The sequence below is a fragment of the Rutilus rutilus genome (genome assembly GCF_951802725.1).
Source record: "Rutilus rutilus genome assembly, chromosome: 7".
Lineage (NCBI taxonomy): Eukaryota > Metazoa > Chordata > Actinopteri > Cypriniformes > Leuciscidae > Rutilus > Rutilus rutilus.
In genome coordinates, this window is record NC_140221.1 from 11080076 (window position 1) to 11088880 (window position 8805).

Consider the following 8805-nt stretch of genomic DNA (forward strand, 5'->3'; position numbering starts at 1 on the left):
CAAGCACTTCAGCGGGACGAGCCCTCGAAGCCGCTGGCCAACGCCGCCTTCTACAGCCGTACCTGCTGCGCTTTCCGACGCCATATCCTTTCTATTATTTCTACTGTTCTTGTGTGTGTGTGTGTGTGTTCGCCCTGCGACACTCACCCCCTAAAAGAGCTGCTCCTTTTTAAGATGCCTTCATGCGGCTCGTGCCGAGCCCCACTCACCGAGGGAGACCGCCATCTCATCTGCGTCTCCTGTTTGGGTGAGGACCATGCAGCGCTCGCACTCGCTGACGGCGGCTGCCCTCACTGCAAGCTTTTGCCGATGGTGACTCTGCGGACTCGCCTGGCATTCTTCTCAGAGCCTGCATTCCCCGCCGCGCTGCCGCGCCGTAAGAAGCGCCGCTCGCAGCGGGTCCCGGAACCCGCTCCAGCCCGACTAAGCTCGCCGGTTCGCCCGCCTGCTTCACCGGCTTCTCCTGAATCACTTCCTGATGCTCAGCGCCCGCAGTCTGCCGCCGCTTCATCAGAGGAAGTCGTTTCCGACGCCGCGTCGGGGGAGAAGGATTCCTGCTCTCTGCTAGCTTCAGGCAGCGAGGACTGGGCGAGCTCCGAGGATCTCGCGCCTCCTGCCCGCAAGCCCACTACGAGAGCCAACATCGAGAAGGAGCTCATGCGAGTACTCGCGCTGGCCGCGGCGAGCCTCGGCCTCGAGTGGTCTGCACCGGAACTCCCCTCTCGCACCCGGCTGGATGGTAGCTTCCTCCCTGGTGAGCGCACTTCTCCGGAATCAAAGCCCGCTCCTTTTCTTCCTGAGCTTCATGAAGAAGTTGCGAAGGCCTGGAATGCACCCTACTCTGCGCGAACGCGCTTGTCTGTGTCGCCAGCATTTTCCTCCCTGGATAATGCGAAAGACCGAGGCTACCTTTCACTTCCGCCGGTGGAACAGGCGATAGCGACCCACCTTTGCCCGCCCTCTGCTGGACGGCGGACTAAACCGGTGTTGCCTTCAAAAGCCTGCCGCATGACGTCGACGCTGCTCGCGCGAATTTTCTCCGCCGCTGGGCAGGCCGCGTCAGCACTACACACCATGGCTACGCTGCAGATATTCCAGGGTGATCTCCTCCGTAAGTTGGACGAGATGGGACCTGACGCTATCTGCATCGCGGATTTGAGGAGCGCTTCAGATCTAACACTCCGCGCTACCAAGTCTGCTGCACAAGCCATGGGAAGGTGTATGGCTTCCGCCACTGTTGCTGAGAGGCATCTATGGCTGACGCTCACGGAGATGGCTGATTCCGAGCGCACCGCGTTTCTCGACGCCCCGCTGTCTTCCGCTGGCCTTTTCGGATCTTCTCTCTCCGAGTTCGTGGAGAGATTTACCGAAGCCCAGAAAGCGTCTCAAGCCTTCAAGCACTTCCTCCCGAAGCGCTCCGGTTCTGCAGCGAGTCGTGAAAAACAGACTCCGCGGAGCTCTCAGCCTCAGCCCCCGCCTCCGGCCGCATCTTCACAGCAGCGACAGCAGCGCAGCTCGAGGTCCCGCTCTCGCTCTACCAACCGACGCCCCGCTCAGCGCGGGCCGCGGCCGAGGATTGTGGTAAAGCCGGAAGCCCCGAAGAAGTCCTAGCACGCCTAGGAAAGCGCAGGTGTGTGAGTCCCGTTGCGGCTGGTCTCTCACCCAAGCGCGCCGCTGTTTCAGTCCCAAGACTTGCGACTGTTCCAGCGTTTTCTGCAAGACTCAAGCCCGCACAGTTGCCCGCTTGCCTGCACACAAAAGCCGTTTTCACGGCTACCCAGATATATCCCGAAAAGAGTGTATTTTCTGGTGTCCCGGCCACGGCCGATGGTGCCATAAATGTAGTGTCGATGCCCACTCCTCAGTGCCCATCCCTACACACAAGCACAGCCCTACACTTAGGGCTCGCGCACATAAAATCGACTCAGGTCGATTGCGCTTCCAATATAGTGAAAGTGCCCACTTCCCAGTGCCCACAAACACTATGTCTCACAGACCACAGGCTCTCTGTAAAAACGAGACCTGTGCGCGCTCGCTCTGCTCAGGCAGGCAGCGCGTCCAAAGCAGTGAATGTGCCCGCTTCCCGCCCACATTTACTCGCAGACATGAGTCCCGCGAGACTCTCTCAGCCCTCCCTCACTCAGTTAAGCACTGTAGTAAGGTCGAGGACGAGCGCTCTGCCCGCTGTAATAAGCGCGCCCCCCGCCTCGAATGCCACAGGCATAACGCCTATGTTATTGCGCCCCGAAGCACCTCTGTCGCACGGCGAACAGAGCGCGCTTCGCATCCAGCCCTTAGCCAGCCATGCAGAAGCATGGGCAGCGCTTCCAGGGGTTTCGGACTGGGTGCTAGGCATTATAAAGAGAGGCTTCTCGCTACAGTTTTGTCGACGCACTCCCCGCTTCACAGCGCGCGTCGAAACTACGGTGATTTTAGAAGTAGCACACCTACTTCGCGCCGAAATATCAAAACTGATAAGCAAAGGGCCGATAGAGCATGTACCCCAAGCTCAAAGCGAAGGGGGGCTATACAGCAGATACTTTCTAGTCCCCAAAAAGGACGGTGGTATCAGACCCATACTGGATCTAAGACGGCTGAACAAAGCATTAGTGAAACGTATTTTCAAAATGCTCACGACCAGGAAAATCCTTGCGCATGTTCGCCGAGGAGACTGGTTTATGTCAATAGATCTGAAGGACGTGTATTTTCAAATACAGATAGCGTCACATCACAGGCGATACTTGAGATTCGCCTTCGAGGGTCAGACATACCAGTATACAGTCCTGCCGTTCGGCTTGTCCCTGGCACCTCGTACATTTACGAAATGCATGGACGCATGGACCCTCGCCCCTCTCAGACTCAGAGGCATGCGAGTGCTGAACTATTTGGACGACTGGCTGATCCTAGCTCAATCACGATCACAGCTCGTGGAGCACAGAACCATTTTACTCGATCACCTCGAGAATCTTGGTATCACGGTCAATTGGACGAAGAGTTCACTGAACCCCAGTCAAACGATTTCGTTTCTGGGTACCATTCTGGACTCACAGTCTATGACAGCGCGGCTGTCGCCACAGCGCGTGCTGCACATTCAGCGCGCGGCGAGATCCTTCCGCTGCGGCGCGACTACCCCGCTCAGGACGTTTCAAAGGATGCTAGGTCTCATGGCCTCAGCATCACCAGTTCTTCAGCTGGGCTTGCTCCGCATGCGCCCTCTGCAGTTCTGGTTGAAAGCGCGAGTACCGCGCGGAGCGTGGGTGTCCGGCCGGTTACGTCTCAAGGTCAATCAGAGCTGTGTGACAGCCCTGATACCTTGGTTGGCGGACGACTGGTACCGATCAGGTGTAAGCCTGGGGACTTCCTCGGGAGTGAGGATGGTGTCGACAGACGCATCCACCTCAGGATGGGGAGCGCTGCTCGAGGGCAGACCGTTCTTCGGCCTGTGGTCGGAACGAGAAAAGCTCCAACACATCAACTGCCTGGAAATGCTGGCAGTGCACAACGCGCTGATGCGTTTTTGTCCCCAAATCAAGGACCAACACGTCGTAGTCCGTTCGGACAACACGGCCGTGGTGTCCTATATAAATCGCCAGGGCGGTCTGAGATCCACATCCCTGTACAGGCTGGTGAAACGCCTCCTAATATGGGCTCAGCACAATTTGCGCTCGCTGAGAGCAGTACATGTGCCTGGGCTCCAGAATGTGGGCCCAGACAGACTGTCCAGGAACAACATTCCCCTGGGCGAATGGTCTCTACACCCACAAACAGTCCGGCTGTTGTGGGAGAGATTCGGCAGAGCGGAGGTGGACCTATTCGCGTCCCGCGAAAACGCTCATTGCCCCGTGTTCTTTTCCAAGAACGACAGCGCGCTGTCCCAGATGTGGCCGCGCTGCCCGCTATATGCTTTTCCCCCCGTCTCCCTCCTGCCACAGGTGTTAGAGCGGGTCAGGGAAACAGAATGCCCAGTGCTGCTTGTAGCACCGTTCTGGAAGAACCAAGCATGGTTTCCAGTCCTGATGCAGCTAGCAGACATCCATCCATGGCCAGTGCCATTGAGGAGAGATCTCCTCTCGCAGGCTGGGGGCTCGATTTGGCACCCACACCCGGAGCTGTGGTCCCTTCATGTGTGGGCGCTCAACGGATATCCGTTGACCTCGCAGAGGGAGTGATAAATACCATCACTCAGGCCAGAGCACCGTCGACTCGGCGGCTTTATGCCTCAAAGTGGTCGGTTTTCTCCGGCTGGTGTACAGCTCGGAGCCTATCACCTCTCGATTGTGAGGTGACGGAGGTTCTCTCCTTCCTACAGGAGCTGTTGGATAAGGGCAGATCCCCTTCCACGCTCAAAGTTTATGTGGCGGCTATTACAGCGTTCTCTGGAACAACGCTGGGTCAGTCACTAGGAAGGAACGATTTAGTCATCCGCTTCCTCAGGGGAGCTAGGAGGCTGAATCCACCCAGACCTCCTTCAGTCCCTATGTGGGACCTTTCTACGGTTTTGGCGGCCATGAAAGGTGCCCCTTTCAAGCCTATCCAATCTATTAGCCTCAAACATTTGTCTTTCAAAACAGTGTTTTTGATGGCTCTCGCTTCGGTGAAGCGCATAGGCGACCTGCACGCGCTCTCCGTGAGCCCAGCGTGCTTAGAGTTTGGACCTAATGACTCTAAAGTCATACTCAAACCTAAGCATGGCTATGTGCCAAAGTCCCTCAACACGCCGTTTCGGGCTCAGGTTATCTCCCTGTCTGCCCTGCCGGGAACAAGTGAGGAAGGGGACTCAAGTTTTCTTTGCCCCATTAGGGCTTTAAGAGCTTACGTGTCCCGCTCTGCTGTCTTCAGACAGACTGAGCAGCTCTTTGTCTCGTTCAGTGGACGTTCCAAGGGAATGGCTGTTTCGAAACAGAGCTTATCCAGATGGATAGTTGACGCCATAGCGCTGGCTTATACTGTCAAGGGCCTCCAGTGCCCAGCGGGATTTCCTTACAGGATATATGTACGGCGGCAGGCTGGGCCTCGCCGTCTACATTTATTTGGTTTTACAACCTAGAGGTTCCCGCCTTGCAGGCTAAGCTACTATCGGTGTAGTCGATTCAGCTGTCTAACTAGAACACTGAAATCGCATGCGCAACGCGCTACCGACTGTCTTATGGGCAGAATTGTGTAAGACCCACATTTCCCACATTTAGTTCAGGTTCCCCCACCCTGTCTATGTGATGTCATATTCGCGTCTGCTGACGCGACCATATAAGGACGGAGGGAATCCCCTCTTGTCTCTAGACTCTCTCTGTGAGGTCATGTTTTACGTCTGCGGACGCTACAGTATAGGGAATTAAGGTCCCCCTCCCTTATTCCCAGACTCTTTGTGAGTCTATCTGGTGGTTATGCACTGTACACCTGGTTTAGCTTCCAGTGATCGGTGTCTTTATCCCAGCACGCACGGCGTTTTGCAAGGGGTTCCCGTAGCGTTTTTACAAAAACGCAGTACGAGAGGACTCTCGTAAGAGAACGTACTCGGTTACTAACGTAACATCGGTTCTCTCTAGAAGAGGGAACGAGTACTGCGTTCTCTGCCGTGCGTACGGTTCACTCTGGTTCGCTTCGGCGATGAAAATCAAGTGAATCAGCCTTTTCGAGCTCCTTTTATAGAGGTTAGCCACACCCGTCTTGGCGGGAAATGGCAAGGAGGGCGCGAAGCTCACTGGCCTGACGTCACCTCAGGCCTCGCTCGATAGGCTTATGCAGTTGCTGCAGAGCAGCCAATGAGCGAGCAAGCCGTCTCGCCATAGCTGAGTACTGCTGCAACGCGCTTTACATGTATGAAAATTAAGGATAATTTTTTGCTTCAGTATTTCGTGAAAAAAGAGTTTTTCCCGTAGCGTTTTTACAAAAACGCAGTACTCGTTCCCTCTTCTAGAGAGAACCGAGGTTACGTTAGTAACCGAGTACGTTTTCAATCATGATAAATGCATTTCTGAATGCTGACAGTGCAATGTAGTTTGTATGCATTATGCGTACTGTTAATCAAGACGAGAGAGAAAGTTTGCCAGAAAACACTACTCATTTAGCCAGTTTATGAGCTGATAGGCATGAGTGACCAAACTACAATTCCCATCATTCTCTGTGGCAGTATAATAATAATAATAATAATAATAATAACAATAATAACAACAACAACAACAACAATAAAACATAAATGACACATATAATGCGCATTCTTTTAGTTTTCCGAACTTGTAAAAACAAACTTCCCGAGAGAACTTGAATGCACCATATGGTCGTAACCCTATGATATTGCCTGAACAAAAGTGGTCTAACTCCACAGTGTTGCCCTAAGGCAACAAACTAAAAAAGTATATGAATAAAACCAAGTATATGAAAAAGTATATGAATAAAACCAAAATAAATCTTTAAACAATCAAACATACTTCTTTACATACTGATGCACATGCATATTTTTTTAATATAAAGTTATTTGAACTTAAACATGTTCAAAAGTTATATTTATCTTACTAATTGGTTGCACCGTGTACCATGTGACTGCGTCATTAAAGGACTGCGCCACCCCCAAACAAAAGGTCACACCCACTTCAGCCCCTCATTTCATTGAACATGTCAGGTGATATTATATATTGAAAAATAATAATAATAATAAATATATATATATATATATATATTTTATATATATATATATATATATATATATATATATATATATATATATATATATATATATATATATATATATATATATATATATATAAAGGGGTGGTGTGAGGTCCAAAAAGGTAGTTTGTTGCCTGAGGGCAACACCATGCCATAGAGGGTTAATTTTACAGTACAATCACTAATGTGTACATACAGTGTACTTACCAAAGAAAGTGTAATACTTGATTTTTCTGCTAAGACAAAAGCTGAGATCAAACCACCTGCAATAAAGTAATAAAACACACCCTGGAGAGAAGATCTCAAAGAAAGAGCACAGGACATCGGCTTTGTCCAAAATTATCTCCTTGTTTACATATATGCATCACCCCTCTCCCTACTCCCTTCCTTTCCCCCTGATTCAAGTCACTAAAAGTTCATTAAGAATGTCTATATACCACAGATGATGTATCTCGTTAATCTATTGTTTTTTTCCTTTTCATGTTTGGTATCATTTTAAATGTCTCAGTGTGATTGGTAAAATGGTCTCAATTTCATTGCAATTGGTATTATGAGAACTATTGAAAACTTAGGAGGATTCTGTTCTCCTTTTGGGTGTTGTCTAAAAAGTAGTAATAGTAAAAAGTAATAATAATACTAAACACAACGTTAAATTATGAGATTTGAGTCTTCATCAACCAACTAAAGAGGTATTAGCTAACCCTGTACCCTCTGACCAAGATCAGACTGGCAAGACTGTGTCCGTGAGATCCACGTAATCCCGGGGCGTGTGACTCTGTGCAGCATTGGGTCCCTTAATGAACGAATAATTGAAAGTATGGGACACCCAGAATAATCAAAGATCTAAATTAAATCATAATCGGTAACACTTTATAATAACATTCAGTTGTAAGTCATTTATAAGTGGTAAGTTAATGATGAACTAATCATTTACAAAACATTCATAAATGATTAGCAAGTGATATACTAACATTTTATACATGTTTTGTAAATTCCATTACAAGTCATTTACAAGTGATTAGTAAATGATTAACTTATCATTTACGAAACATGACTGCATTGATAAATTATTAATAAGTGATATGTTCATTATTTTATGTATGTTTTGTAGATTCAGTTATAAGTCATTTACATTTGATTAGTTAATGATTAACTAATTATTTACAAAACATGACTATGCGTTTCATAAATGTTTAATACATTTAAAAAAAAAAAAAAATGTTTTGCTCACATCAGGTGCACAGTGGTTAAAGACTCCATGTGTTTCAGAGAAGACAGCTGTCTATACCCTCACCAGTCAGCACTCACACTGCTGTACACACTACAGTGTTCAACACCTGTTATAGACGTGTAAACGCATGAATAAATCATTTACAACACTTTCTGCATCCCCTAATCTAAAGTGTAAACTATTCATCACTTGTAAATGTGTTACACATCATTCGTAGATACGATTTGTTGATCTTATGCCTTATTGGTTCTTGAAGTGGTAATCTACGAATGATGTGTAACACATTTACAAGTGATGAATAGTTTACACTTTAGATTGGGGGATGCAGAAAGTGTTGTAAATGATTTATTCATGCGTTTACACATCATTGTGTTGAACACTGTTACTTACCTGTTACAAATTATCTGTACATGTATACAAGGCATTTACAACACTTTCTGCACCCTCTAATTGCTACATACATAAAAAAAAAAAAATAATAATAAAAAAAAAATTAAACATTTATGAACCGCACATTCATGTTTTGTAAATTATTAGTTAATCATTAACTAATCAATAGTAAATGACTTACAACTGAATATACAAAACATACATACAATAATGAACATATATACAATAATGAACATATCACGACTTATTAATAATTTATGAATGCATAGTCATGTTTTGTAAATAATTAGTTAATCATTTACTAATCACTTGTAAATGACTTGTAACAGAATTTGCAAAACATACATAAAATGTTAGTATATCACTTGCTAATCATTTATGAATGTTTTGTAAATGATTTAGTTCATCATTAACTAATCACTTATAAATTACTTACAACTGAACGTTATTATAAAGTGTTACCTCATAATCAATATTTATGATTATATTCTAATAAGAAACACAATCTAAATTTGATAATC